The sequence below is a fragment of the Protopterus annectens genome, chromosome 8.part0, assembly GCF_019279795.1.
Source record: "Protopterus annectens isolate FY-2018-M chromosome 8.part0, PAN1.0, whole genome shotgun sequence".
NCBI classification, from domain to species: domain Eukaryota; kingdom Metazoa; phylum Chordata; order Ceratodontiformes; family Protopteridae; genus Protopterus; species Protopterus annectens.
The window spans coordinates 433,313,701-433,339,385 of NC_056741.1; positions in this window are offsets into that span (position 1 = coordinate 433,313,701).

Below are 25,685 nucleotides of genomic sequence, written 5' to 3' on the forward strand. Positions count from 1 at the left end.
TCTATGGAGTCTCAGGCAGATACTTTACTGTTACAGGATGTGCCCTCTCAGGAGGTAGGCCAGGCTGAGGGGGCTTCTCAGGTAACTGTTCTTCCCTCTCTTCCCAAGGTAGTTAGGGCCTCTCCTTCTGTTGCCAAAGCTTCTTTTAGAGGTAGGCCAAGTTCAGCTTCTGTGGGGCTTCTCCTAGCATTTCGGCTCTGTGCCTAAGAAACATATGCTTAAAATGGCAGAAGATTTGATTACTCTGATTAGAGGTTCTATGCCCCCGCCTGATAAGAGGCCTAGGGTGGAACAGGAGTTTGATAGTTTTGAACAGTGTTCACAGGCTTCAGAGTCTTCTGTGGAAGACTTGCAAGAGTTTCCTACTTATTCTGATTCTGATGTGGATGATTCCACTCCTACAGCTTCTCCTCCTGAGGATTTTTCATTTTCAGAGACTCTTCACTCCATGAGGGAGCACTTTAAATGGGAAGGCCAGGATTACTCTGATTCCAGGAAAAGGCTTAGGGAATTCTTGTTTTACCCCAGCATAGGCCCTTAGCTATTCCTCCTGTGTTGAATGTGGTGGAGGATGTTTTGCAGAGGCTTCCCTGAACCCTGACTCCTTGCCTCCTGCTCCTGTTAAGCCTGATAGGTATTATAGGGTGCCCGAAGCTCATAAGTATTTGTTTAAGAGTCCTAGGGCGGACCCAGAAACTGTTTCTCAGGGGCCTAAAGGTGTTAAAGCTTCTGTGGTTAAAAATCCTGTACCCTCTGATAAAGAGGCAAGGGCTTTGGATAGGTGGGGTAAGAAAGTATATACTTCTTCCACTCTAGCCATGAGGCGTTGAATTGTCAGTTTCATATGCTGAAATATCAGAATTATCTCCTTTCACAATTGAAATCTAAGGTGGATGCTTTGGCGGAAGGTATTGAGTGTAAAGAATTGCTGGATTTGGTTCATGTGTCTGAACAAGTGGGTAAGCATTCTTTGCAGTGTGGTTTTGATGCTGTTCAGGCCTCCTCGAGGGTGGCTGCTACTAGTTCTGTTCTTCGCAGACATGCCTGGTTGAAGGATCAGAATTTAGCTGAGCATGTTAAGACCAGGATTTTGGATGCTCCTTTACAGTCTGATGTGTTGTTTGGACCGCCTGTGGAAGCAGTTTTAAAGAAAATGGAGGACAAAGCTAAGTCTATGCAGACTGTTAAAGATTTTTGCAGGTGCAGCCTCCAAGTTTAGTAGAAATTGGCCTGCTAAGGGGTGGACATATCCTGCTTATGGTTCCCAGTCTAGGGGTAGGTCTAGACGTGGTAGGGGCAGGGCTCAAGGTTCGTTTAGGCCTAGATCAGACAGTTCACCTGCTCAGACTTCTGGTGAGGGCAGGGGTCAGTCCTTTCGTAAGCAGAACCAATGACCTGCCTTTTCAGCTGCCAGTGGATTCTCGTCTGGCAGCTCCTTTGGGAGGAAGATTGTCTCTTTTCAAAGAAAATTGGGATTTAATCACTCAAGACAGATGGGTGCTGGATATCATTCATCACGGTTACAGATTTTATTTCCACACAATGCCCCTTTCAAAGGCATGCCAGATGTTCCTCCTCCACAACGAAAAGAGGCTCACAAGCAAGTTTCTCAGTTACTCCAGATAGGGGCCATTCAGCCAGTCCCTGTATCAGAAAGGGGCGTGTGATTTTATTCTCGCCTGTTCCTAGTACCAAAGAAGGGGAACACGTGGAGACCAATTTTGGATTTATCTATCCTCAACACTTATCTGGACATTCCCAAGTTCAAGATGTTGACGTTACAGCAACTGTTACCTCTGCTGGGCAAGGATCACTGGATGGTAACTTTGGATCTCAAGGAAGCTTACCTTCATGTGCCTATAAGGCTAAGTTGCAGAAAGTATCTGCGGTTTCGAACTGGAGATTTTCATTATCAGTTCTCTGCATTGCCCTTTGGCTTATCTACTGCGCCCAGAGTATTCACAAAGGTTCTGGCTCCAGTGATAGCTTACTTCAGGCTTCAAGGCATTCAAATCTATCCTTACTTGGACGACTGCCTGATTCTGGCTCAAGGAAAGGAAGACCTTCTACAGCATCTGGAATATGTCATAGCAGTGCTAAGATGCCTAGGGTATTCTGTGAACGAAATAAAGTCCAGTCTAGTACCCTCTCAAGACATGTGCTTTCTGGGTGTGAGACTGAATACAGCAGCCCAGATGGCCTCTTTAACCCCGGACAAACAAAAGAGTCTGTCACTTTACTTCCATCAACTATCTCATCAGTCCGTGCTGACTGCAAGGACAGTCCTTCAAGCATTAGGGTTCATGGCATCTTGTATTCTGGTGCTTCCCAATGCCAAACTGCATATGAGGAAGCTGCAATGGTATCTCAAAATGTATGGACACAGCACTGCCAAGATTTCGACACTGTCATTCACATAATACCTTGCCTTCAAAAGGAATTCTTGTGGTGGGCTCAGGAATGTCACCTAAACAAGGGACTCTCTGTGACCCGGCCAGAGGCGAGTCAGATTTAACGACAGATGCCTCGGACACTGCTTGGGGAGCTCATCTAAATGGAAAGTGGATACAAGACAAGTGGCCTGCCAGACTACAGCATCTACATATCAACATGAAGGAGATGTTAGCAGTCCAGTTTGCATTGATGGCTTTCAAGGAGTTACTTCTTCCAGGGCAGGTGTTGATTCTAACAGACAACACAACTGTCATGTGGTACATCAACAAGCAAGGGGAACACATTCTTATCCTCTATGCAGGCAAGCAATGATTTTATGGGAGACTGCGTTAAGCCTGCAACTAACTCTTCAGGCAAGGTTTCTGCCAGGAGCACAGAACTCCCTAGCAGATGTATTAAGCAGACAAATCATGGATCCCCACGAGTGGAAACTGGATCTTCATGTATTTCAGAAATTGACAGTGTCATGGGGAACTCCAGACATAGATCTGTTCGCTTCTCCACTAAACCACCAGCTGCCAAAGTATTGCACAAAGGGGTTTCATCACACAGCTTGGAAAGTGGATGCTCTGTCTTTCAGTTGGAAAAACCTTCATGTCTATGCCTTTCCACCTCTGCCTCTTCTTCCAAAGGTATTATTAAAGGTCAGACAAGACAGGCCAAGGATGATTTTGATAGCTCCAGATTGGCCTCGGCAACACTGGTACCCACTTCTCGAGTCTTGTAAAGAAGCCTCCATGGCCTTTACCTCTGATTCCTCATCTGTTATCTCAGAAGGACGGTCATCTGCTCAATGTCAAGCTTCAATCTCTTCATCTCACAGCTTGGCATATTCTGTGTTGAAGCACAGCAGGTCTCAGCTTCCTCAACAAGTTTTAAATGTGATTATGGAAGCTAGAAGGCCTAGTACTAGGAGAGTGGCAGAAAAATGGAAGAGATTTTATTTTGGAGTACAGCAAAGAATTTGGAGATTTCAGAGCCTAATTTGAGTGTGGCTCTTCAATATCTTACTGAATTATTGGACAAAGGTTTGTCCTTCTCTTCCATAAAGATTCATGCTGCAGCAATTTCAGCTCACTATGATTGTGACCCACCTTTGTTTCATCCTTTGTTCAAGCAGTTTCTTAGAGGGGCAAAGAATATAAGACCCGAGCTCCTACTCCTGCTTGGGATCTCAATTTTGTGTTGGAAAAACTTACTCTACAACCTTTTGAGCCTGCAGCTACTGCTGAATTGAAATATTTGTCATGGAAGACTGCTTTTCTGTTGGCTATTACTTCTGCTAGAAGGGTGTCTGAGTTGCAGGCCCTTATGGCAGTAGAGCCCTTTTTGATTTTCCATAAGGACAGGGTATCATTACGTACTAATCCTTCCTTTATGCCTAAGGTGGTTTCTAGTGTGGCTTTAAACCAAACTATTCATTTGCCTACGTTTTTTGCAGATCCTCAAAATAAAGGGGAAAAGATTTTGCACACTTTAGATGTACACAGGCAATTGCGTTATTACTTGAGCAGGACTAAGAATTTTAGGCAGTCTCAGCAGTTACTTGTTTCTTTTGCTTTGAGTTCACAGGGCAAGCCTGTGTCAAAACAAACTATTTCTAGGTGGATTGGCTTTTGCATTGCATTTTGTTATTCCCATCATGGCAAAGAGGTTCCAGCTGGGATTAGGCCTCATTCCACTAGGGCTACTGCCACTTCAACAGCATTTCTAAGGGGTGGCAACTAAGGATATTCTGGAAGCAGCTACTTGGAGTTCAGTGCATACTTTCTCTAGGCATTATCACCTGCCTATATACTCTAAGACTAGGGCTGGTTTTGCCACAGCTGTTTTACAAGGCATGTTGTCAGCTCCTGCTACTTTATAATTTGCCAGCCTCCCTTACCTCTGCTTTGGGATTCTACGTCAGGACTGCAGCAATGGAAGACGAAGAACATAGTACAGTTTTGTACCTACCATAAATGTAGATGTTCGAGGATTCCATCCCTCCTTCCCCTCTGTGTTTCGGGGTGGTTGTGTAGGTGAGTTTACATGCTTATACTTTTGTATATATTGTTGTATATATTGTACATGTTTTTGGTGCAGGTTGTTTTGGGACTTGTCTTTTGGGTCTTCTGACATCTGGGGCAAGAAAAGACTGAGGAAATGACGTCGGTCATGCGCATTTGTAACCTGGCGTACTGGCGTCAGTCTAAAGCGCCATGACCTCTGGTATTCGGGCCGACTGGGACGCGGACTATACCCAATAGTCAGGACTGCAGCAATGGAATCCTCGAACATCTACATTTATGGTAGGTACAAAACTGTACTTTATTACTGATATTCCATAATTGATAAGTTTTACTTTTAGTCTGCCTTCATACTATTAATAACTGTCTGTACCTAGATTGTCACTGTCAAATGTTGAATGTACATTTTGTTTTGGAGCTTTTCTCCCCAGGACTCCATTGAAAATTGGTTCTTTATGGCCCAATGGACTATCCTGGTAAACCAACTGCAATAAATAAATAAATAAATAGTTCCTAGGCTCTCCAGTCATTGGTAGTCTTGTCCAAGATGTTACAGATTGTAAAAGCAAGATGGAAAAAAAGGAGTAATGCTCTGTGTGCTGAGTGGGATGATATGACATAGAGGTTAACTAAAGCTTTAACAGTCTTAGGGCTGGGCCTTCCCAGTTTGACTGGGAGAAGCTTCCAAAAGTCAAATTTACAGTAGGGGTAGGCAACTCAAAAATCACCAAGTTAAAAAGTCCAACAGGATGTGGGTGGGTGGTTGGGAAAAGTCTGGTGCAGTCACACTCTAGCAGTACTGTCAGAGCACTTGCAGACCCCATTGATTCAATTCTTTCCTGTTCTGCTTGCTCTAAATAACAATTCATACATATCTACTCTTCCCACCAATTAGCTAGATCTAATTCCTTTAAAATCAGTGAATGGAAAAGGATTTTTTTTCTAACTGACCCTTGCCAAAAACTTCTAAGTCTAGGAGAAAAACATTTTAAGGTAAAATACAATTTTAAAATAAATCAAACTGTAATTAAATAACAGCAAAAAATCAAGAAATAATGGAAGTATATAACCTTAAATGAAGAAGTCCATTGCTGTTACACACAAGCAGTAGTCTTAGAGCATTTACAGCACCCAAAAAGATCAATATTGCATTTCTCTACAATAAGCTTGAATCTGTGGTTATCACACCACTAGTTTGCACAGGTGAGACCCTTTTGTAGGATATGGGTGCCATCTGGAAGTTAATGATGGTCCCTAGTTTGCAGTCATCAGCAATCTTTGACTCCCAGAGATACCTGATATTGACGTGGACATCATCAGAGTATATGCCGAAGAGTGTAAAAGATTACATTTAACTGTGTTAGTTGTTTAATAATATCAGAGTGTGGCCAAGTTCATGTAAGTTGTATGCACTGATTTGCCTTCTTTCAATGCTTCTGTTACTTTTTTTTTCTCCAAAGAAATGTTCCACGTTTAGTAGACAAGATCTAAATTTCAAAAAGTTAAACTAGTTTGGTCTGAGAGCTATTTGGCTGCCAGTATTATTATTTTGATAAATAATGATGTGTTCTATAAATGATACTGGTAACACCCAAAGATCTGAAGTTATCAGGCTCAATGACGGGGCTTATTTGTGGAGCAGTACCACAATAACTGTTCTCCAGACCTTAGACAGATACCCCATGGTGAGACTGTGATTGGACAGGTTTAAAAAAATGAGTCAGTGAGGCTGGATTTTGTGCTGACAAGGAGTCAGCATGGTATGGTATTGGGACTCACAAAGATATGGGGTTTGGGGTTATTTATCAAAGATGCACCCCCCCATGCCTTTTTATTCAGGTTTGCATATTTTGGGAATGGCTTCAATGATTAGCAGTGGCTACTGTCAAAGTAAGGAAATATCCATGCTCCTGATGAACTTTTTATGTTTTTTTTTTTTTTACCACAAGAATTAGTGAAAAACAAAACAAAAATAACTGGGGGGAAAGCATCTGCTATAGCACACATTTTATATATTGGCCTGTGAATCCATCACCTTTTCACAAAAAAGATCCACGTTTTGGAGGAACGCAGCAGCATCCTAAGCCAAAATTTTAGGGATGTTCCTAAAACTTAAGTACAGCTGACTGACCTCTGGCCAGCAGCTTTTACTGTCAATGATTTTATGAGTTCAGAAATGCTGCTCTATTTCATATTTGAGTTTAGACATGTATTAACATGGATACCTCTCAAATGTCATGAATTTTGCAGAATGTCCCTGACTAGGTCTCATATTTTTGCCTGTCCCTCCTAAAAAATGTTGGTTTTCTGATAAATAACCTCAGGTTATTGTCAGTAAGTAATGCAGAACATTAAAACAGTTTTTTTCTATTAACTTTAAAGATATTACTTAAATACTTTTGCTAAATAACTGTACATGATATTAAGCTAATATTAAGTTATCTGGTAAATTGCAAATGGAACCAGTCAATAAAACATATAACAGCCAGTCCAATAATACTTCTAACATTTGAAAATAATACAAAACTTCAATGTCTGGCTAACTATAATCTTATCAACACTGATAGCTTAATTATGGAAGTAATGGAAGCCTCTCTGTCCACTACACATTAATAGTGCACATATAAAAACTACATTTCTTCCCATGTAATTGGTCTGTTTTCCTTCTCAGTTTCCAATGACATTGAATGTGAAAGCCAGATGTCTAGTGAGTTCTTTATTTCAACTTACTCAGAAGCATAATCCACCATTCAGGGTAGGCCCTGAATGATATCATTGCTGTTTGTGAGTTAGTAAAAAAGGAATACCAGTCAGTGAAAATATACATAACACAGCTAGGAAGGTCCCTTCTGTCATTGGCATTCATTTTATTACCTCAGAAACAATTACTTTTGATGAAGCTTCACTTCAAAGGAATTATGAGCTATGTGCACTGGTCAGTCCTCAGTTGTGTGTCTCTTCCATGGCTGTCAAAGTTGCCACAACACTTGCTCATTTTTGTACCAACACTTGCTCATTTTTGTACCAAGATAAAATCTTTATTTTATTTTTATTTTACATTTGTTGACTGGGCTAGTCCAGCTGGATACATATCCATTTTCAGCAGAGGCCCAGGGAGAAAAGCTCCTCGAGAGTACAGAACAGTATACAAAAGTAAACTAAAAACAATTCAAAGTTTAACAGGTGGAAGTAACATATATAGTTAAGCTAATTTAGTACATGAAAGAATATATTGGAGTAAGTAGTTAGGAAAAATAAGGAAATGTGTACAGTTCAAAACACATTTGATGTAGTATCTTATGCTAAGTATATATATTAACATAGTAGGGAGACAGATAGTCATATTTTGATATAAAAGAGAGTCCAATAAATTGAAAGGAAGATATACTTCTGGTTATCATTAGGCAGTTAGAATATACAGTCAGTAAGATTTAGTACCTTAGTAAGAAGAAGACATGAGAGGTTAGTCTGGGTTCAGACAGGTGCACAGCCAATGAGATTTGAGGTAGGTTTTAAGCCTGCTTTTAAATTGTGTTAGTGAAGGTAGTGAGGTTAAGTCACTGGGAAGAGAGTTCCAGTTTTTACCTATGGTATTAGAGAACAGAGAGTCCCCTGCCTTATTGTAGGTTTTGTGTATTTGTACTAGTATTTCACTAGATGAGCGCAGGGTCTTAAGGTTGCAGTATGGGGTGATAAGGTTGGTAAGAATTGGTGTGTTGTTAGGCTGATACAGGATTTTATGGACAAATGTTAATTATTTAAATAGAAGTAGATTGCGTAACTCTAGCCAGCCAAGATTGTGATAATTAATACAGTGATGGGTCCTAAATGGAGAGCCTGTTGCAAATCTCGCTATATTGTTGTAGGAGACGGCCAGTTTGTTCATGTTGTTTTTTGAGAGGTTAGTATATATAGGGGAGGCATAGAGGAGGGTAGAGAGTAAGTGGGTCTGGGCAATAGTAGATCTTGCTAGTGGGGTAAGAAAGGATTTGATTCTATATAGGGAGCCTAGTTTTTTTGTTAACTGTTTTTATGGTGTTGTCAATGTGGTCTTCAAAGTTAAGGTTATTGTCAATCAGAACTCCTAGGAGTTTTGTGTTAGAGTCAGGGGATATGATGGTTCCATTGTTAGATATGACAGTAAAGTGTAGAGATGTGGTCCTGTGGGTGGGGGTAAAAAGTAAAAGTTTGTTTTTTTTAGGATTTAGGATGAGACACTGACGATGTAGCCATTCCTCAGCTGTGTTAAACACTTTTTGGGGGAGAGATTGAAGCTCTGCTGGAGTTGAGGCTGAGCATATAAATGTGGAGTCATCGGCATATTGAATTAAGGAAGCTTGAGGAATAACAGTATGCAGGTCATTGATAAAAATAGAGAATAGAAGTGGTCCAAGTATAGAGCCTTGGGGGACACCTAGTGCAATGGGGAGATGGGGAGATAGGTTGTTTCCCCACATAACTGCTTGTTGCCTATTGCCTAAGTAGGATTCAAGCCATTGTATAGTAACAGTATCAAGGGATAGGTTTTTTAGTATGTTTATGAGAAGTTGGTGGTTAACCATGTTGAAGGCTTTGGAGAGATCAATAAAAAAGGCTGAGGATAGAGTGTTGTTATTGCGATTTTTATTTATACAGTCGGAGAAGGATAAAAGGGCAGTAGTAGTACTGTGAAATGGCCTAAAGCCGTGTTGGCAGTTAGCTAATAAGTTGTTATCTATAAGGTGTTTTAACAGTTGCCTATGAATGCATTTCTCCATGATCTTTGCCAGAGGAGATAGTATGGCAATTGGTCTGTAATTGGATAGTTCCCTAGAATTTCCACCCTTGTGAAGGGGGATAATGTGTGCAATCTTCCAAATGGAAGGAATAGCACCCTCAGAGATTGTTCTGTTAATCAGAATGGAAACTGGGTAGGCTATGGCATTTGCTGCTTTTGTAGATATTCTGCAGGAAGGAGGTCGGCTGCAGTGGTGGTAGGTTTTAGTTTTGCAAAAGGGTTTGAATAAGGTATGTAGGGATGGGTTTGAGATGAAATGGGAAGGTAAGGTGGTATTGGAGGGTGAAGGAGATGAGCTGTTGGGAGATAGTTGATTGGCAAGAGACTGAATGGTCTCAGTAAAGAAGGTATTAAAAGTACTTGCAATTTGCTTTGGATTGTCCTGATCAGCACCAACAGGTCGGGGAGTGACAGTACGGCCTGGGTGTAAGAGAGCATTTATACCTGCCCAGAATTTTTGGGGTTTACTTTGCTGGGTATTTTGGAGTTGAATGTAGTACTTTCTTTTATCTGACAATATTGCTTTTTTTGTCTCATTTCTTAGCTGTCTGAACTTTATGTGATCTTCTTGGTTTTTAGTAGTACGCCATTTGGTCCAGATTTTATTTCTGAGTAGCATTTTTTGTTTTGTCTCTTTTGAGAGCCAGGGGGCAGGTTTGTTTCTAGTTTTAATGGTCCTTTTTGGAGCATGGAGGTCAAGAATATTTAGGAATTTACTATTAAAGTAGCTTACCGCTTCCTCTAGGATTAGACTTTTGAGGGGTGACCAGTTGCATGCTCTAAGTTCATTTTGGAAAATATCAGGGTTAAAATTTTTATTACTCCTGATTGCTCTATAGGTAATTGGATTTGGGGTGTCAGTCTTGACTCTAATTATGAAGGTGAGAGCATGGTCACTTATATCCTCAGGGAGAGTCCCTACATGATAACTTTGTTGATGTCTATTTATTAGTATCCAGTCTAGGGTACTTTCAGTGTTATTGTGTTTATTGGTCCTTGTGGGGAACTTATAGTTTGAGTAAACCCATGTAGATTAAGATGGGTAGAGGCGGATGAGAAGTACAGCTTTTCCAGTTAATATTAAAGTCTCCGAGTACTATTGTTTCTTGGGGATAGTTGGTTGATAGCCAATTCAGGATATTTTCAAGGATATTAGAGTTATGCCCTGGGGGAAGATAGACAGCAATAATATATATGGACTTATGGTTATTGAGTTGGATTTTGGAGATAAGTATTTCTTCATTGCTAGTTAGAGGGGGCTTAGAGTCAATAGAGGTTACTTGTAGTCCAGACTTGTATAGTATAGTTATTCCACCTCCCTTTTTAGCTAATCTATCTTGTCTTAAGGTGCTATATCCTGGTGGAGTAAATTCATTATCTTGTATAGTTGGTTTGAGCCAAGTTTCAGTAAGACACAGGATATCAAATGAGTGGACATCTATGAGAGCATGTATTTGGGCAACTTTATTATTTATGCTTCTTATGTTAAGATGGGCTACTAATAGTGAGTTGGGGGGTCTGATAAGGGATTGGGTAGAAGGGAGGGTTGCTGTATGGGTCATTGTAGAATGTGTAAAGTTTGGGCCAGGATTGGGTTGGATATCTCCATCTATTATTGATTGGAGTTGGTTGCTAAGTGTAGGTTGCAGGTATTTACCTATAAGGAACAGAGATTTCCTGGCTTGAGGCCTATAGTATTTGATGTGATTTAGTCTGTGATATTTTGCTGATAGGTAGGCTATTGTGCTAGGTGTATTTGAAAGAGATTGAGTATAAGTTATGGGTGTTGAGCAGGTTTGCTTTGTTGGGTAGTAAAGGTTTGTGTGGTGGGGATGTTCATAGAATGTCAGTAGATAAAGTATAAAAAGAATCGGTATGAATAAGGATAGAAGTAAAATTTTCCATTGTGGATAGGTAGTTAACAGTGACATAGTAGCAGTATAGAATGTAGAGTAATGATAAGCTGAGTAGGTTGGATAATGTAGGTGAATCTTGGGTGTGGAGGTTCTGGCACTTTAAGGGGTGGGATTTTATGATAAGTGATAATTGAAGGGGTGGGGCTAGAGTGAATAAATGTAGGAGTACTGGGGGCGGATGGGAATTGGGAGCAGGGTAGGGGAGCGGAGTGAGCCCGCAGGGCGAACGGAGTGGGATAGAGCCAGTGAAGAAGAAGGACCCCAGGAACAATCAGTGAAATGCTGATTACTGAGGTAAGGTGAATATGTGACTGGAGGAGAGTGAGTAGTTGTAAGAGTAGAGGAGTGACCAGCAAAGAAAAGTACAAGTCAAATATGTGATAAGTTGTGTATCAGAACATTGAGATAGGTTTGTAGAGCAAATCCTTAGGAAAAGGAGAGTAGAAACAATAGACTTTTCTAGTGTGTTTTCAGGTCTAGGAGTAGAGGAGGGGAGCAGAACTCAGCAGCTTAGATAACTTATAGGTAGAGTGATGAGGTTTGGGAGAAAGGATTAGAATAGCTTGGCTGACCTGGCTAGGGAGCAGTCCTCAGTTACATGTCATTATGGAGGTCAAGTATAGCAACAACTAGAGTCATTATAACACATACTTTCTTGGTTCCTTTTGGATTAGAGGCTAGGGAGAGGTTTAGCTCTATCCTATAGTTCAGGTAGAGACCAATTGCCTTAGCATAAGGTTTATATCTTGGCTTTCAGGCACGACAGATTCTCATTCACCAGTTCAGGGCAAGCAGGGTAGAGTGCTGAGTGAATAAAGAGAGAAAAGAAGACAAAATTATAGGTAAACAGAGTGTTAGTGGCAGGCAAAAATTAGCTGTTCCACAAAACAAATAGTCAGATTAGGTGATAGTACCAACAAACAGTCAGAATGGCAAAGATGTGGCTGTTAACTGAACAAATATCCTTATTTGACCTTAGTAAATGCATTCACAAATACAGTACTGTACAAAAGTCTACTATAATTGCAGCACAAAAGCATAAAAAGAAGCAGAAAAAATAATCCTTTAACTTTCCTGTAACAGTATAAATCCTATTGAAATACTATAATGGTAGTGTGTATATATAATAACCATAGTTCTAAATACACAGAGCAATTAAGTATTGGAATACTATGGCGATATCAGGTTAAAGTAATCACACGCAGTAGGAATGTTTACTACCAATATGTGCAGTATAGATAAATGTTAACTTGATTACTGTGGCATTATCAGGTAACAAAGGGTGGACAGTAATAAAGTTAGGAATCTCCTCACTACCAGTCAGGAAGCACTAAAAGCAATAGGAAAGTAGGAATCCCCCTTACTTACAGCCGGAAGCACCAGAATGCTAAAACAATATGTACCTGGTCCCAGAACAGCAGCGCTAACATTACAAAAGTAGAAATCCTACTATAACTTATTAAAACCCCCTTTCAACAGTCGGAGCTCCAGCACACTAAAAAAAACAGCATACACACAGTCCCAAAAGAACAGGGAAAACAGTCTTACAGTCGTGAAGCAACAGAACGCTAAAAACAACATGTACCTGGATCCTAAACAGCAGCTCAAGCAATACAAAGTTATAAATCCTATCGTAGAAAATTAAAACTCCCTTCTAGCAGTCGTAAGCATCAACACACTAAAAACAAACAAACACACAAGCCCAAAGAACAGGGAAAACAGTAGTATACTAAGAAAGCACCTGAACGCTATAACAACATGTACCTGGTACCTATACAGCAGTGCAAGCCATACAAAATTATAAATCCTATTGTAGAAATCTAAGACTCCTTGTACTAAAATTATTTGGGGTCCCTAATATCTTACTCTATAATAGACAATGACAAGTGACAACCATAAGCCTTTTAAATATCCAGTGACTTCTTAGAAAATCCTGACCCTTGTGTTGTCTTTGTCTTTACAAAATCCAAACAATCTACACATTACTCATCTGCTAAAATATCACTTAGTCTCAGTTTTCACGGCTGTCTTTGTCTTCCAATGAAAAGAATTGCTGTTAAATATAAAATATCTGGCCATGTATTTCCACTGCCTTATTACAAATGTCAGTGGATTCTGCTTCAGTGGCTGCATCATATCACATTACATTGGTCCTTGAAAAACTCACAAGTACCCATCTCAGAAGATTTCAGCTTTTCAGCTTTCAGGTATGATGGACTAATACTCCCAGTAATTGTCTTAACACATCATTTGTTATGGTAGGTCTCATATTTTTCATCCAAACCCACATTACTGACCATATCCCTCTGCATATATTCTAAGCTGAACTGCAACTATACTTTCCATCTCCTCTTCCCAAACCAAACCATCTGTTTGGCTACTTCTTTTAAATTTTCTGCCATCCTTATGTTCACAACACAAAACTCTGCTCATCATCAAACTCTCCTTAGTCTAGAAATTTTCGACTTTAAGAAACCACAAATGTGTACTTTAAATGATGCATCAATCAAAGGAGATAACTACTTCTCAAAGCAATGTAGGATCTCCCCAATATCTTCTTCTTCTTTTGGCTGCTGCCGTTAGGGGTCACCACAGTGGATCATCTGTTTCCATTTCTTCCTGTCCTCTGCATCTTGCTCTGTCACTCCAACCACCTGCATGTCCTCTCTCACCACATCTGTGAACGTTATCTTAGGCCTTTCTCTTTTCCTGTTACCTGGCAGCTGCATCCTTAGCATCTTTTTCCCAATATACTCTGCATCCCCCCTCAGCACATGTTCAAAATAACGCAATATTGCCTCTCTGGCTTTGTCTCCAAACTTTCCAACCTGGGCTGACCCTCTAATATACTTATTCCTAATCCTGTCCACCCTCGTCACACCCATTGCAAATCTTAACATCTTTAACTCTGCCACATCCAGCTCTAATTCCTGCCTTTTTGTCAATGCCTCTGTCTCCAACCCATATAACATAGCTGGTCCCACTACCCTCTTGTAGACCTTCCCTTTCACTCTTACTGGTACTCGTCTGTCACAAATCACTCCTGACACTCTTCTTCACTCACTCCACCATGCCTGTACTCTCTTCTTCATCTCTCTTCCACACTCACCATTACTCTGAACTGTTGATCCCAAGTATTTAAATTCATCCACCTTCACCAGCTCTACTCCTTGCATCCCCACCATTCCTCTATCCTCCCTCTCATTCACACACATATATTCTGTCTTAGTCTTGCTGACCTTCATTCCTCTTCTCTCTAGAGCATATCTCCATCTCTCCAGAGTCTATTCCACCTGTTCCCTACTCTCACTACAGATATTAGGATCTCCCCAATATACTATATTCATTTTGTGATGTCACCATTTTTTAAATTTAGCTATATATTTTCACATGTACCTGAATGATGAGGCTAGTAATGTCACAGAACTCACTAACAGTATCCTGAGCAGATTGATTTGGGGTATTAAAAACAGTATCCCAGTATGTTTGCATGAGTATATGATTTATTTCTCCTGTTTCTACCAATATGATTATTTGATGAAGGATGTTTTATGACAGAGTTTTATTTTACTCCTAGGTTAAAGTTGATGGTATCATGATGTGTTGTCTATAGAGGGTTTAACCATTTTCTATGATGTTCTTCACTGTGGCCTCATAATCTTTCATGTGACATATTTTTTATTCAGTTTTTGTTCTTTTGATAAATGGCTAAGACCTGTACAGTGCAAATCCATATTTTCAGAACTGAGTCGTCTAGCAACTTTAATCATGTTAAGCCATGGTAGCGATTCAAGAGAGAATACAACTACTTGCATAAAGGCCAGTGGTAAAAAGGTTCTGTTTTGCAATGCAGAGACACAATAGTTGTAATGAGGAAAGACTTCATTATCAGTCAATTTGCATGTTTCAGAATCACTGTTAAATACCACAAGTGTAGTGCATGCATTGTGTTGGCACAGACATCTCCTTATTCACTCTCCCACACACAATAAACACAGTGAAATACACAAACACACAGGCAAAAGCTGTTTTACTAGCAACTTTCTATGTTTGGAGGGCAAAATAACATCCATCCCTGGTTTTGTCCCAACATTAATGTTGGCTTGTCGTAATTATTAGTGCTATGAGGTTGAGAGGTATGTCTAATGTTCCTTGTAAGTCACAAACTGTTGCAGGTATTGAATAATGCCTGATATTCTCATTATTTGTTAAAAAAGTGCCCCATTGATTTCTCTGTTACTGCAGTGGGTTAATGCTGAGGTTTCTTGTGGCAACGTTGTGGAGCTTGAGCGCTTTTCACTTTTTTAAATTCTTAATGCATTTCATGCCAGTTGCTTGGTGTCTAGCAGTGGGGCAGAGTACAGATATCCCCTTTGGGAGGCGAGAGGATACAGGTTGGAATCCCTTTTTGTGCCTTTAAGGTTCATTACTTATGGTATCCTTGGAGTCTAGTGAGTCCCCACACCACTTTTTTTTTTTTAAATTAAAGCATCCTTGGTGTATAGTGTTGCTAGAACAAATCCAACAGATGTATACAGGTATACACTGGAAATGTTTAATGAAGTCGGAGCTTTTAATATTCCACAATATTCACAGTGGAATATTCAACATTGTGGAATATTAAAAGCTTCCACTTCATTGAGCATTTCCAGTGTCTGTATACATCTGTTAGATTTGTTCTCTGTTTTTTGCAGACCTGGTTTACCTTCATGTTGGTCTTTTTCCTGTTAGTATAGTGTTGCTAGAACCGAGACTTCAGACTTGACCCTGGTGTTTAGTGGTTTCCCTCATCCCAATAAGTTTTAATTGCCATTAAGGCTTGATGACAAAGATTAACCCCAGCGGCTAGTGTTCCCCCTACCCAAAAGTGGTGCTAAGGCATATAGCTAAAGAGTTATCCCTGGTGACTTTTGGTTATCCACTCCACTTTTTTTAATAAAGTGCCTTTAAAGCATGCAATATAGAGTATCCATGGTGTCTAGTGTTTCTGAGTTCATATTAAAAACACAAATGTTTACTTACCTAAATGCCGACACATATTCCACGAACCGCAAATACACTGAACGCACTAAACTGCGAAATTCAAAAACTCGAAATGTCATGCTTGTCCCATCCCACCGCCCGCTACATACTACCTACACAAACAAACTAAATGAACCACATATATACACTTACCAAAACCCTACTTCTAACCCTAAACTAAAGCCTACTTCTAACTCTACACTAAATCTTGCATATACCACCATGTATGCACTTAACTTAACCCGCACCCTAACCCTAAGGTCCGTAACTATCGCACACTTACCTTAAAAAGCTATACCCAAACAAACTAAATAATCCACACACATACATGTAATAAAACCCTACTTCTAACCCTACACTAAATCTAACATACATTACCATCTATGTACTTACCTTAACCCACACCCTAACCCTAAGGTGTGTAACTATCGCACACTTGCCATACGGAGCTAGACTGCAGAAGGCCAACCATGACTATTCGACATTTCGGATTTTGCACTTCAGGACGATCAATGTTTTCATGGTTCGATGAAGATGTGTCGGCGTTTAGGTGTTCGGGTAAGTAAACATTTGTGTTTTTAATATGAATCCAGTGTTTCCTCCAACCCATGTTAAATGTAAGTACATTAAGTCACATGATTACAGCATAATCCCTGATGGCTAGTGTTCCCCCTTGTCCCACGTGTCCAGACATATCTGCAGTGATGAAAAGAGAAAAAATCCAGCACCGTGAGCATGAGTAAAAATAAAAAACATTTATTGTGAACCATATCTGCAGTGACTAGTGTTCCCCCCATTTCATGTCTTTGACGGATGTCTGGTGGCTAGTGTTCCCTCCAAAGTAATGCGGCAGACTTTGCTCGTTAGTCCTGGGGAGTGTGGAATTATGACAGCTACCCCAGCCCACCCCAAGCTAAAACATTCTTACATTCATTACACATACACACACACACACACACACACACACACACACACACACACACACACACACACACACACACACACACACTCAAACACAGCACATACACACACCTAGCTTATCCTCTCCCTAACCCCACCTAGTGCTACCTCCCAGGCACACACACACACACACACACACACACACACACACACACACACACACACACACACACACACACACACACACACACACACTCAAACACAGCACATACACACACCCCTAGCTTATCCTCTCCCTAACCCCACCTAGTGCTACCTCCCAGGCACACACACACACACACACACACACACACACACACACACACACACACACACACACACACACACACACACACACACACACACACACACACACACACTCAAACACAGCACATACACACACCTAGCTTATCCTCTCCCTAACCCCACCTAGTGCTACCTCCCAGGCACACACACACACACACACACACACACACACACACACACACACACACACACACACACACACACACACACACACACATATACACTCACACATGCAGCCTCTCACATACACACAGTCAGACACCACAACACTATCTGACCACTAAACTCCTCAGCAATTGCCTCAATGGTGATGGATAAACACAGCCTTTTCACAGTGCTCATTACTGTTAGTTGTCAGGAGCAGCCCTGATAATCTACACAGAGAGAATCAATTGATTGGTAAATGCCTCAGTGCAAGCAGTTTGGGGTAGAGCACATGGCTAATTAGCATATGCCTCTCTATCTCTCTCTCTCTCTCTCTGTCTCTCAGACTGCCTCATTAGCATCCTGCCATGTTCCTGCATCTGGGGATGAAAATAAATGAAATATGTTGGTATTATGGCAGTCAGCCTGGTGAGATGCAGGAGATGATCCATTTTTCTCTCAGGTGAATTTTTAATTTTTTTTTAAGGAATTCCATTTTGGTCTGCTTTTAGTGCTAGTAGGATGAAGTTCTACATTTTTTAAACTTTCACTATAGGGAGTCCTCTGCAGAATTGTAAGATTTTGTTATGATGGCCAGAGATTTGTCTTTTGATCTTGCTCGTCTTTCAGATGAATAGAGTTTTATGATTTTTTTTATGACTGGTTAGCTGTCTGGGTTAGGCAAGATTTTGTGTACAGTAGCAAGTTGAGATAAAGATAGGTAGTGGGGTAGTTCTAGCCAATTAAGTTTCTTGAGTGCAGGACAGTAGTGTGACTTTCTTCCAACATACACCATCAGTTTCTGACATATATGTTTAAATAATTGCATTCAGTATTGGAACACAAATACACATACTTAAGGGACATCCCCATTTAACTCCCCTTCTTACCCCTGATCTCTTTTCTTATCCGTCCATTTACCATTACTTTCACACATGAATTTTTATAACAAGTGTTTGTAGTTCTCACAATTTTTTTAACTTATTCCATATAGTTTCATAATTTTCCACTTCATCTCATGACTTATCAAATGTCTTCTCTACATCACATTTAACCAATCATGCCTCATTCAAAATCATACTTATTGCTTCCTTTATTTCTTTCCCTTTTATGCTAAACACAGCATTTCCTATTATTTCATTCAACTCTTTTCGCATCCTTTTTAATATTTTATAATCAATATTCCCTAAAGTTATAGGTCTCCACTTTCCTATGGTTTCTTTTCTCTTTTTTTGTATTCATTAAACTATTCATTTAATATTTTATAGACGACCACGCTTCTTCCTCATCCATTGTCTTGTAAAACTCGTAATGTAATCATGGTGCTGACCCTTATCTCCATTCTTTTATTACTTTCTGTATTTTTTCTGTAGTAATGCCCTTTTCCAGTTCTGCCTTAGTACCTTCATATATTTTTAATACACCATTCCTGTTTCTCAACTTCTTTCTTTTCATAGATTTTATCTACATATCTTTCCAATAGCTCCATTATTTATTTTTGTTTTTATCTTACACCACCCTCTTAATTATATATCATCAATTCCTCCTTCTTTTATTCTCAACACTTTTTATAAATAACGGGATTTTTTTTCTTTCTTAACTTTTGAGAAAAATCTTTGCCTAAATAAAAGATTTGTAACTTTCTCTCTGTTTTTCTCATACAACTTTCTATATCTATTGCTTAATATGCTTCTGTTTTTCTCAGTTTCTACTTGAAGGTCTTCCTTTATTTCTTTATAGTCCTTCTATTTTCCTTTTTATTTAATTGATGCTTTTATCTTCTTACATGATTCAATTACCACTGGCCCCAATATAATTTATTATACTGCTCACATTAACACTTAGTACGTTTACACCATCCCTTTCCTTTATTTGCTTCTTTTTTCCAACTTTTTTTTTCTACTCCTTGCCCTTCCTCCTACTGACCTTTATTTATTCTGTTGTTGTTCTCCTGTGTCAAACTCCCAGTCCTTTCCTTTACCCCTTCCCAGTAGCTCATATCTATTATTTTTCTGAATAGCAATATGTTTTTCCACAATATTCAATTCAATTTCTGCTTAACTTAGTATATGTTCTTCTTCCCATATTTTCTTCCATAATATTTTGATGTCATCTTCTTTGCTATAAGTATCAGTAATGTCTTCAGTTATTCCTTTATCCTGTAAATAGGACAGTCAAACCAAAATGCCCATGGGCACTGTATTTACTACACTTTGGTTCATCAGTTTTAACTGCATATCCCTTCTCTTTGTATTGTCTATATCTTCCTTTTTCAGTCCTGCAATAAATGGCTTAAAAAAACACAAATAACAAAAAGAACCAAATAAACCTTTGCCTGGCCTCAGTATCTCACGGTTCTCCTCTTTCCATTAATATTTATTACGTTTTGATCATGCTGCACCCTTCCTTCTGACATTTTTAATGTTACTAAGTCCACATATTTCTTTCATTAAGTAACTTTTTTGTCTCATCTGAACAATGTCAGCATCAGAAGTTCTGAACTGTACACATTTTCTTTTTAAGTTACAGTCCAAATATAAAAAAACACGTGTGTGTGTGTGTGTGTGTGTGTGTGTATACAACTAAAATTAACCGCACTCAAAAAAATGAATGAAGAGAAGAAATTTTAACTAAGAAATGAACTTCGTGACAATAACAGCATTCAAAAAATAGTAAATCACACCAACAACTCTTGTAGTACTTTAGCGCTTTCGTCTTATTTATTATCAAGACTTCCATTATGAAGCATTATGAAACATGTCTTTCTGAAGAAGTCTTGATAATAAATAAGATGAAAGCGCTAAAGTACTACAAGAGTTGTTGGTGTGATTTACTATTTTTTGAATGCTGTTATTGTCACGAAGTTCATTTCTATTATATATATATATATATATATATATATATATATATATATATATATATATATATATATATATATAAATAAACACACACACACACACACACACACACACACACATATATATATATTTATGTGTGTGTGTATGTGTGTGTGTGTGTGTGCGCGTGCGCATTTGTACACATATGGAAAGATATTGTCATTCCATGGTGCTGTCTCTTGTTCCTTTCCTACTTCAGACATGATTTTTTCTAGTAAACTAAAAGTTTCAAAACTCACCACAGAAGTCCTCAATCCCTAAATGTGTTCTTATGTATTTTATACTAAATCTTAAAACCAGACATTATATTATCCAAAAGTATCATATCTATTTAAATAAAAGCCATTTTTGTTTCTGATTTGCTCGCTTTACAGTCTGTTGTGCCCTTCCTTTTCTTTTCTTATTCATACAGCATCAACATAAGATTATTATATACTCTCTTACTTGTGTGCTCCCTTAAAACTAATTAATCCACTATCCAAACACACACCAGTGTTTTATGCTTCTTTATCCCCAAAAGCCACTGCTTTACCAGTTGGAACTGTCTTTTTTGTTTTGTTTTGCTTCCTTATCCATAACATATTCTATTACCTGCTTTGGTCCAACAAACTCAATAATTCTTGTGTTGGTAGTTTGCATCCTTCTAAGTCTGTTAAAGCAATTTCCTTATCTCCAATGGTTTAAATCCCCTCTTTTGGTCTGCTTCTTCCAAAACACACATCTTTCATGGCATCCTCCATCTTGGATGTCTCACAACCAAGTCAACTGTGGTGCTCTGGTGCCACCTAATGGTTGTGATGCAAGATGAAAGATGACTAGAGTAGTGGAAGTACCCTAGTGCCCAAATTTCCCCTAGTACATATGAATACAGTCTGTCTTTAGTCTCTCCTGTAAAGAGGACACTGGCCTAGTAGGACGAACCAGGTCAACAAAGAAGAAAAAAAAACTTTCTACTTCTCATCTCCTGGTAGTGCTTCATAACTTGTAGTTCCAGAAAAAACTCTAGGTGTTAAAGCTAGCTGATGGTTAACAGCAGCTGAGCATTTCTTATTTGTAAAGTATGGTGATTTTCAAAAGACCGAATACCTCTAAAAAAATTTAATTTATTCACAGTTTATATCCATCCAAATTATATTAAAACCAGCAGGTGAATTAAATATTTCAGAGATTTATTAGAAAAAAAGGCAGACAAATTATACTGTGAATCATGAGAAAAAAAAAACATAAAGACAGTATAAGTTCTCTTGGATATACTGCCTGTTTTTATGCAGATAAATTTCTGGCCAGGGATGTCCAGGGAAGAGATGAACTATTTCATCTTAGGTTTTTTGATGGTCTGGTATTGACTAGATTAAAACACAATTAATATAGTTTCACACTTGAAAAGTTGGAAAGCAGGTTTGCTACTTAATGAGGAGTTTCCATGCAAATTCCTCAAACTTCTGTTTTCTTTGAAAGTGGATATTACTTTTATGAATTAAAAATCTTAATAAATAAAACAGTGTTGTTATAGCATGTTTTATGTCAACAATAGAATGCTTTAATGATTTTAAATATTAGATCACTGAGTAGGGCATAGCTAGCAAATGTCTAGTCCCAAACCAGTAATTTAATTATTATTTAGATAAAGAAAGTGATGAGACACCTAGGGAAACATTAGATAAGAAACTAAAACATATTTATTGTCCGCTAGTAGCAAACATCAGTGATGAATATATGAAATCACAAGTCCTTCCTTTTTTTGATGGAGTACTGAAAGTTGATGCTAATTACCTTTGGCAAAATACTAGAACAACAACAGGAAATCAAGTCAATATTGATGGGTAATATGTTATACAATTTACTATAGTTACACGTAAGTAGGGCAAAAAGGAATTGAACTGTGTTCAGAATCCATTTTGCTTTTATACACATCAATAAATTTGTATCTTATAAAATGCTGACATGTTTGTGGACAGGGAAATCTTCCTTCATTGTTGGTGGGATTATTCTTTTATACAGGAGTCATGAGACCATACTGTGAGAGCCCTATTTCTCACAGTTTATAAATCTTTTGGGAAAATAAACTGCTATTTCTTTTTTTAATTATTGTACTGGGGACATGTTTAGTATAGCTGAAAACACTTTCATCTAAGGATCTACTGCAGCTGAGCATTTTATTTTTAATTAATGAAGAAGCTCCTTTGTTGTAAGCCTCACAGGACTACTTAATCTGTCTGTGCTACAGAACACAATGAAAGGGAAGAGCAGCTGATAAATCACTTCCAAGGAACTGACAGCTAAGTATATGGTAGCAGTCTTAGAAAGGGGCAACAAACTGTCTTTACAGAAGGAATTTAGGCATATATACTGGCTATATTTACTTTCACGTTGTCTTGAATACGTTTTGGGTTGTTCATATCGTCTAATTTGTCTGATTGTATATAAAACACATAATAAATAAAAATACTTCCACTACTCTGTCATCTTTCATCTTGCATCACAATGTAAGAATTGCAGCAGATAGTAAAGACAACCACAAGGCCTTCTATAGTTATGTAAAGAATCTTCACATCAATACCCAGATTTGCTGTGAGCTACTGCACTATGGTATGTCCTATACAGAGCCAAAAAATATTGCCAATATACTGGCCAACAGATTCAGTGCCAATTTTACCCCCTCTCCCCCACCAAAGGACCAATCACAATACTAGTAGATTACCAGGTACCCAGTATTACTGCTACACATGTTAAAACAGCACTGTCCAAGGCCAAGAATACAGCTTCTATGGGACCTGACAATATCCCTGGCTGTGTTCTACATGAACTACAGAGTGAACTGGCATCTCACCTGTGTGCCCTGTTCAATCACAGCCTCATCTCAGGCTTTGTCCCTACAGTCATTCCTCTCCACAAAGGAGGAGCGACTACAGACCCTGGGAACTATCGCCCCATTAGCCTGATGAGTCTGATATGCAAAGCTATGGAAGGCATCATCATGGACCTAATAAACATGGATATAGGGAATCTCCAAACTCTGGACCCCACACTGTTTGGTTTTGTGAAGGGTAGATCATGCCTGCTCAACCTGGTTGACTTCTTTGAATCAGTCACCAGAGCTGTGGATGAAGGCAAGGTGGTTCATACAGCCTACCTTGATCTGGCCAAGGCCTTTGATAGCATTCCCCACTCAGGAATTCACTAAGCTAGGCATCAACCCCTATATCACAAGGTGGATTGCAAACTGGCTCACAGATAGAACCCACAGTGTGAAAGCAGCTGACTCCAAGTCAGACTGCCGACCTGTCACAAGTGGAGTCCCACAGGGTTCGGTCCTGGGTCCTCTCCTGTTTGGTATCTACTTCTCTGAAGTCCAGGCCAACATGAAGAGACTCTGGCTAACAAGTTTTTCAGACTATTGCAAGTTGGGTGCTATTATTAATTCCTCAAGTGATGCTGACATCCTACAGAAAGGCCTCACTGAGACCAATGACTGGTGTCGTAACCATGGCCTTAAGTTCAATGCCAAAAAATGTGTCGTCATCCCCTTTTGGAAAAACCTGGTTCCTATGAATTACCACATCAATGGTAGTCCACTGAACACAGAAGGAGTTATAAGAGATCTGGGAACACAGGTTGACAGCAAACTCTCTTTTGACCACCACATTGCCACTGTGGTCAAAAAGTCTTTCTATGTGGCACATCTCATTACTAAGGGTTTTGCATCCAGGAAGACATACTCTTCCCTCATTAGGCCAATCATTGAGTACAATGTCCCATTTGTCATGTACCTCACTAGACACCTGCAACAACTGGAGAGGCCACAAAAGTACTTCACAAAGAGGATCCTAGGCCTTAAACACTTGTCCTATATGGACAGACTCAAAAAACTCCAACTATTCTCTGTCTCATATTGCCTACTTAGAGGCGATCTCTGCTTGACTTACAAATCCATGTCTGATCCAGCTCTGTTAGAAGTGCTACATCTAATGAAATCCCAATCCCTCCACACCACACGCTCCAGAGACCTCAACCTCAATACCACAATCAACAGAACATGCTGGAGGGACAGGTTCATAACCCAGAGACTGCTCATGCTATGGAATAAACTTCCCTTACATGTCAAACAGAGCACCTCACTGGTCCTCTTCAAGAGAAATCTTGCTGAGTGGATGGGAAATAGAAAATTCACCCAGGGGATCACTCCAATTTGTATAGACCTGGCTTCAGCATTTTATACAGTCATACAGAAAACACTGGTCAGTAAATTAGAGCAACTAGGTATTGATATACTCTTGATAAAATAGATACCTGCATTTGGACAGGTGAAATTCAAGGTTACAATCAGGGTGTCACACAGGGCTCTAGCCTAGACTCATACTTGTTTAGATTGTTATCTTTCAGATCTATCTTTTTCATCTGAGGTGTTCTACAGTCTGTAGGCATAAGACTTGAAAATGGGTAAATTGAATACATGTTTTGCAGACAGGGCATGTCTGCAAAAGAACTTGATTAAATTGACCATTTGGGCACAGGAGAATAATATGCTGATAAATACATAAAAAAATAAACATATGATATTTGGGAGACATAAACTGAAAGGGAAATACTTAATACAGCACACAATGACTGAAACTGTAAATTAATTTACGGACCTTGTTATATGGGTAGATCCAGATTTGAGTTTTTATGATCACATCAACCAATTGATTAATTATAGTTATAAAATTATATATTGTATAGAAGGATTTATAAAGTCCAGGAAATCAGAAATTATGAAGTCATTATTTATTAGTTACATTTGACTCGAACTTGAGTATCGAATATCAATATGGAAACCGTATAAATAACAAGCAAGAGTAAACTGGAAAGAATCCAGAGGAAATATTCCAAGGGCATCCATGGATGTGAACATTTAAGTTATTATAAAAGGATAAAATATCTAAACTTGTACAGTATTTAATATAGACATTTAAGGGGAGACCTTATTCAGGTATATAGTGCAATTAGATATAACTATCTCTGGGCATGTCTGGGGTTATCAAAAATAGTCCAGAGGAAATATTCCAAGGGCATCCATGGATGTGAACATTTAAGTTATTATAAAAGGTTAAAATATCTAAACTTGTACAGTATTTAATATAGACATTTAAGGGGAGTGTATGTACAGTATTTAATATAGACATTTAAGGGGAGTGTATGTACAGTATTTAATATAGACATTTAAGGGGAGACCTTATTC